Below are 7,047 nucleotides of genomic sequence, written 5' to 3'. Positions count from 1 at the left end.
AGTGCAGATCACCCATTTGCTGGCAAGAAGCAGGTGAAAGAAAAGAAATGGAAGTAGAACTGGGCATTCAGACAGAACTGATAGATGAGACTACTCAGGCTATCCAGAAGATCAGACAGAGGATTGAGACTACCCAGGGTAGACAGAAAAGTTATGTTGACACACGCCGTAGGCCACTTGAGTTCCAAGCAGGGGATTCAGTTTTTCTCAAAGTTGCTCCGATGAAGGGAGTGATGAGATTTGGCAAGAAGGGCAAGTTAAGTCCTCGCTATGTAGGACCCTATCCGGTTATAGAGAGGATTGGGAAGGTAGCTTACACGCTGGATTTACCACAAGATATGTCAGCAATACACAATGTATTTCATGTCTCTATGCTAAAAAAGTGCATTCACGACCCTAGCCAAGTGATTCAGCCTCAGTCAGTGCAGATCCAAGAGGATCTTAGTTTTGAGAGCAGACCTACACAGATAGTGGACAGAGCAGTCAAGAGATTGAGAAACAAAGAAGTACCACTAGTGAAGGTCGTTTGCCAGAACCAGAAGCACGAGGAAATCACTTGGGAGCGTGAGGACAGTATGAGACAGAAGTATCCAGAATTGTTCTAAGTTCGAGGACGAACTTTTTATAAGGTATGGGGAGTTGTAACGACCCAATTTTCCCTATTTCAAGTTCTAAAAGTCCATAAAAATATTTGGAAATACTTTTAAAATATTCTAGAGATTTTTAGGAATTTTTAGAGTATTTTTACGTAATTTTTGGAGGTCGTTTAGTAGGGTTACAAAAAGAAAGAAGTTTTAAAAAAAACGTTGAAGGTGAGATTCGAACCCACGACCTCGGGTCGGACGGACCCAAGCAAAACCGGCCAAACCAGCTGAGCTACACGGTTTTGTTAACCTTATATGGTGAGAATTAAGTTTATAGCATAGTTAATGATTAGAGAATAAATTGAGAAAAAGTGCGCGGCTGAGGGATTGAAGCCGAGACCCTTCGATTCGGTTAAAAGCCGGCTGACCAACTGGGCTAGCGGCCGGTGTTAATTAAGGAAAGAGTGAATAATACTTAAGCAGTAGTTAGATGATAAAAACCCTAGTTATAAGAAGAGGACTTAAGTTTCACCCGTGACCTAAAAAACTCTTGATTCCTCTCCTCTTCTCACGCGACGGCGCATCTCTCCACGGGGGAAACCGCAGCGAGCAAAGCTAGGGCATTGCAGTGGCCGGCGAGCACTCTTCTCCGAGAGGTCATCACACCACCGAGCTCCTCTTGTCAAGAAGAGGCGCGAGCACAAGAAGAAGCTGAGTATTTCAAGCCTCCGAGCCCTAGATCTTCTTCCTCTCCTTCGGTTGTAAGTCCAAGCAAATCCCGGTGAGTTGCTTCTCACCTGCAGTAGGAGTAGTTCCCTTCGATTGGTTTGGTTTCTTGCCACGATTATGGATTTTCCGTGTAGCCTTGCCATGTTGTTCCCTTTTTGGTTAGGGTTCTGTTTTGTTGAAGTTTTAGAAGCATGCGTTTTTGTTTTCCTTGCTTTTAAATTCTGTAGTAGCAAGAATTAGTATCCTGTTGCTAGATATGGGATTTGATTTTATTCTGTGATGTTCTTGAAGTAACTCAAGGTTTCTGTGCTTGATTCGGTTGAGATCTTAGAGTAGATTTTTGTTAAGTGTATAATGCAGATTTAGTTAAGTGTATAATGCAGATTTGATTAAGATCACAAGTGCAGATTTTATAAGTTTAATATGCTGATTTTTGTTAAGTCTAGTATAGTGCAGATTTTTGATATTAGATGAGTGGGGAAACTGAGATAATTGAAATCAATTTGGAAGTTTAGATCTCCTCATAGTGCAGTTTTAAAAGATTATAGTGAAGTTTGATTAGGTCTTTAGAGTATACAGATTTGAGGTTCTTTAATCTGAACATGAGGTTTAGATAATTTGCTTATGTTAAATCTGAGCATGAGGTTTAGGTAATTTGCTTACATTAAATCTGAGCATGAGGTTTAGATAAATTGCTTATGTTGAATCTGAGCTTGAGGTTTAGCTATGCTACTTCCATTCAAGTATATGGATAACATCTGTGCTTAGCTGATTCTAGAATTTTAAATGGAATACGAGTTATAATATCTTTATTGAGTGAATTCTAGATAAGCTGTGTATTAGTCATATTATTGAAAGGAAGTTTGAGAGACGATGAAAATCTGTACTAGCCAGAATATGTTTTCTTTTGTTAAGTTTCTTTGCAGAATTTCTGTTAAGCAAGTGAAGATTTTGTTAAGTTAGTATGCAGATTTCTGTTAAGCTATTATTTAGATTTTTATCAAGCTAGTATGCAGATTTTTGTTAAGCATTAGTATAGATTTCTGATAAGTATTGTATGTGTAGATTTCTTTTGTATTCTATGCATGATTATGTATTACATAGTTAGTTTCATTTATAGATGCATACGAAAGATACCCTAACAGTATTTTGGGTTTAAGGAAAGTATAAGAAAGATAAAGAAAAGTATAAGAAAGATAAAGAAAGGAAAGAAAAAGGCCAAGGCCTTAAGTAGATCCCAAAGTCAAGACTTTAGGGATTTTGGCACACGAGGTGCTTATTAAAATGCCAAGGCATTTAAAGAAGTAGTAAATAAGATAATAAGTATTTTACTTTTAAAGGGCATGTACCGGACACAAGGTCCAAGGGATGGGCTCCAAGTTGCCCCTAGGCACAAGGCCTAGTAGTATCTTAGTAGTTTCGGGATTAGCTACCTCGATTCTTATTAAGAATGCGCGCAAAGTGGTACAATGCCGGGCCCAAAAGAAGTTTATTATTATTTTGAAGTATTAAAGTATAAGTTTTGAAACAAATGAAACAAGCTTCAAATATGTTTAGAATTAGAAAGTTTAGTTTCTTGTTATTTGAAGCATGCAGTAGTAGTTTTATTTGTTTCTTGCTATTAGATTATTCAGCATGTTTAGCTTTATTTGCTCTCAGCATGCAGTTATAGTTTTATTGGTTTATGAGCATGATCAGCTATACATGTTTAGTATTTCAGTTAGTATGATTCCTTTATTGGATTATGAGCATGATTAGCTATACATGTTAGTATTTCAGTTAGTATGATTCCTTCATTGGATTATGAGCATGATTAACTATACATGTTTAGTATTTCAGATAGTATGATCCCTTTGCTATTTATGAGCATGAGTAGCTTTACATGTTAGCATTTAGTTTTAGCATGTTTTTATTTATATACATGCATATCGAGTTTTTGTGAGTAGATAGCGCTCACTAAGCTTTATGCTTATAGACTGCACTTCCTCCTACTGCAGATAAAGGAAAGGAAAAGATTTAGCAAGGAAGGCGACAAGGTGGTGGTGATGAAGGTGTGTGATGGCTGGACTATGGGGAGATCAAGAGTTTGCTAAGGAATTGTTAAGACTTTTCTGTTTAGAGTTCTTTAGTTTTCTTGAAATGCTATTATGAGTCAAGATTGTAATTAAGTTTATTCCGCATTTGTAGTTGGGTTCTATTGATGGAGTGATATTGTTGTTTGCTATTATTAGGGTAGTTTCCTTCCTTTATTTGTGATATTATATTGCGTGGTTGTGAAGATATATGTTCCAGCCGCCTGTGGCTGAGTATATTATGCTTGTATTATGGAAAATGGTCACCGGTACAGGGGAGATTCTGCCGAAATTTTTCGGTAGGTTTTTCCTAGAGATTTTTAATAAACCGGTTAAGTAGAGTTAGTAGATAAGTAACGGTCACTCTTAGAGAGTAGTAGTAGTAGTAAGAAGGGTGGTCATTACAGTTCCCGTTGAAGAGTGGAGGTCGCACTGTGCTGAATCCTTCTTGTTGGGACATTCTGTGCACAGGTAAATAACCGAAAAAAAATCCCAAGACTTGGTCTTGGATTAGTAGTGCGGGAAGAGAGAAATAGTAGAAAAATCTAAATTGGTGTTGCACCAATTTAGCCAAAAAAATATTAGAAAATTATAAACCAGTTTGGAGTTTTGAGTGTAAAACTGAAAACCGAAAAAAAAAGAATTTCACCCCCAGTCTGATTGGTGGTTGCACCAAATCAGAGCGGTACCTGCTCTGATACCACTTGTAGGACCGTTAGATTCGATAGAGGGGGGGGGGTGAATATCGATTCGAAACTTAGAGTATAAACGCAGCGAAAAAGTAAAATAGACACAGATGTTTTTTACTTCGTTCGGAGCCTGTGACGACTCCTACTCGAAGGCCCGTGGTCCTTGACCACTTTCGTTGGGCAATCACTAACAAGTCGAAATATGATTACAGAATAAGTACAGGAAATGCTAGTGAAAATAAAGCAATACCGACAAGGAAATTAAATAAAAACGGAAGGAGCACTTTGTCGGAGCGTTGTTGGCGTCGCACTGAACGTCGAGCAGCAAGACCAGCAGTAGAAGTGTTCTCAGATGAATTCCTTCTGAAGCTCCTATCTGGGGCTTCTTTTTTATGCTGTTCCGGGCGCCTGGATCCCTTCCGGGCGCCTGGAATGTGACGTAGCTGCTCAAACCGAGATGCTCCACGTGGCGATGCGCAATCAGGATAAAGTTTGCCTTCCGGGCGCTCGGACCCTGTTTTCCCGCAGAATCTGTCCTGCACGACAAACGTTAGTCCGGAGGCAAATATATATCCTGTAAAACAGATTGTTAGCACAATTAAAGTTCAACAAAGTAATAGCAAAGAGTATGACTTAGATTCCGTCTTTCCGATACCGGAATCTAGTCACGATCTCGACTTAGACATCCGAAATGGATCTAAGCCGGATCGACGCCTAATGTCCTCGCAGTCACTCCCCTCCAGTGACTTACCTCACTTACCTGCCAGACGTCCGGTCAGCCCGTCGACCCGTCTGGACTTCTCGCCAAGCGTCCGGTCAGCCCGTCGACCCGCTTGGACTTCTCGCCAGCTATCTGGTCAGCCCGTCGACCTAGCTGGACTTCTCGCCAAGCGTCCGGTCAGCCCGTCGACCCGCTTGGACTTCTCGCTAGCTATCCGGTCAGCCCGTCGACCTAGCTGGACTTCGTGCCAGACATCCGGTCAGCCCGTCGACCTAGCTGGACTTCTCCTGCACACTCGATCAAAGTGTCAGACAACAACAAAACTAACTTAACCTATTTGTCATTCATCAAAACCTGGGTTAAATCGTTAGTGCTAACCGCACCAACAGATAGATCCTATCTACATCGCTCACATCCCTCTGCATAATTTATTGCATACCTAGTGATCGATTTTATAGTCCACCTTGTTATAAGTGACGTTTACCGATACCAAAGTACACAACTCTTTATGTAGGGAACTGTAGTGACTTCAGGTCAAAGGACTATTCATACCAATAGTTACATGAGAATGTTTATGACACTTATATAATGATCCATAAAACATCTCATGGTGGGTCAATTCAGTACATATTCTCTAATATATACCCATGTGTCAATGTGATATCTCATATCCATGACTTGTGAGATTAAATCATCCGTTAACCTACATGCTAGTCTCAACGTATTAATATTGTCCTTGTATATTAATGCTTGACTAAGAATAGTTTAGAGTAACATTCTCTATAATATCTCACTATCAATTCATCCACTTGATATATTGTAGATTAGAACATTCTACTCTAGGACATTATTATACTTATTCATTCGGCACTAAACTGAAGTAAATATAATAACCATAACCTTTGCCTTATAATGAAATGATACAATATGTCCTAAGTCAATCAACTCTTGATTTCCTCTTAGGGATTGTTGGTGCGGAAAGCATCCGACGATCAAACCGTTGTTTGATAATGACAAAGGAATTCAGAGTTAAGTTTATTTGTGATCTAACAGTTTGATTGAGTGTTTCAGGAAAGACCTAGCTGCGGTTAGGTAGGTTGAAAACCCTAGGGGATGGTAACCCTAGGTCATAGGGGGTGGTACCCCTATGCGGAAAGTCTTGGCGGGTTGAGTGCTTCAGGCAAAAATCCTAGGGGGTGGTAACCCTAGGTGGAAAGTCCTGGTGTCGCGAACCAGGTGGAAGACTGGATAGGTCGGGAAGCGGGCGTCCAGCAGAAAGTCGAGAGGCATCGAGCGCCGAGCAAAAGTCCAGTCGATCTGGAGGATCGCACTGGCAACATGTAAGTCTCCTGAGTGGAGTAGGTGAGGACGTGTTCCCCATAGAGGGAACAGTAGGCGTCGGGTCGTCCTAGGGTTTCCAGTCAGAAACTCGAAGTTAGACCCGGACAGTTCGAAGGCTGTCAGTTTATTTGTTTATATATTCTATTTTGTTCTAACTCTGTTTTGCAGGAGACTAACGTTTTTGTGCAGAGTTAGAAGTGATCGGGATCGGTCGACCGAACCTTGGGATCAGTCAACCGAACCCACAAGCCAGCTGATCAGATCTCCATAGGTTGGACCAGGCTCGACCAGGGGATCGGTCGACCGAACCTTGGGATCGGTCGACCGAACCTGGGTTGGGTGTCGACTGGATCAGGCTGACTGGGCTGAGTCAGAACAGCTTATCGGTCGATGAACCTTTTTATCGGTCGATCGAACCTCGGATAGAGTTTGACCGGATGGAAGAGGAGTGAGAAGATTGGGCGGATCAGATAGGAGGGATCACCTGATCGGTCGACCGAACCTTGGGATCGGTCGACCAATCCACCTTGGGTCAAACTTGATCCCGAAGCTTGGGGATCTGGATCAGACTTTGCAGAGCTATAAAAGGAGGCCTCGAGGTGCAACTTCAACACAACTCGAACAGAAGAACCTGTGCTCATGTGTGCTGCCCTGTACTCTTCAACAATGCCCTGCTGCTCCAACGAATGAAAGCTCTAAAAGTTCCTTGTTTTCCATTTCGTTGGTATAGTTTCTTTTATTGCACTTAATTGTAATTCATATTGTAATCACCTTTTTCGATATTATAGTTGTTGCCCAACGTAAACGCTCAACGAGCATGAGCCTTGGAGTAGGAGTCGCCACAGGCTCCGAACCAAGTAAACGACTGTGTCTTCTGTGTTTGTGTTATTTCCTTTCTTTTCCACTGCATT

Source organism: Zingiber officinale, chromosome 7B (assembly GCF_018446385.1).
Source record: "Zingiber officinale cultivar Zhangliang chromosome 7B, Zo_v1.1, whole genome shotgun sequence".
Taxonomy (NCBI): Eukaryota; Viridiplantae; Streptophyta; class Magnoliopsida; order Zingiberales; family Zingiberaceae; genus Zingiber; species Zingiber officinale.
This window is presented reverse-complemented; position numbering follows the sequence as displayed.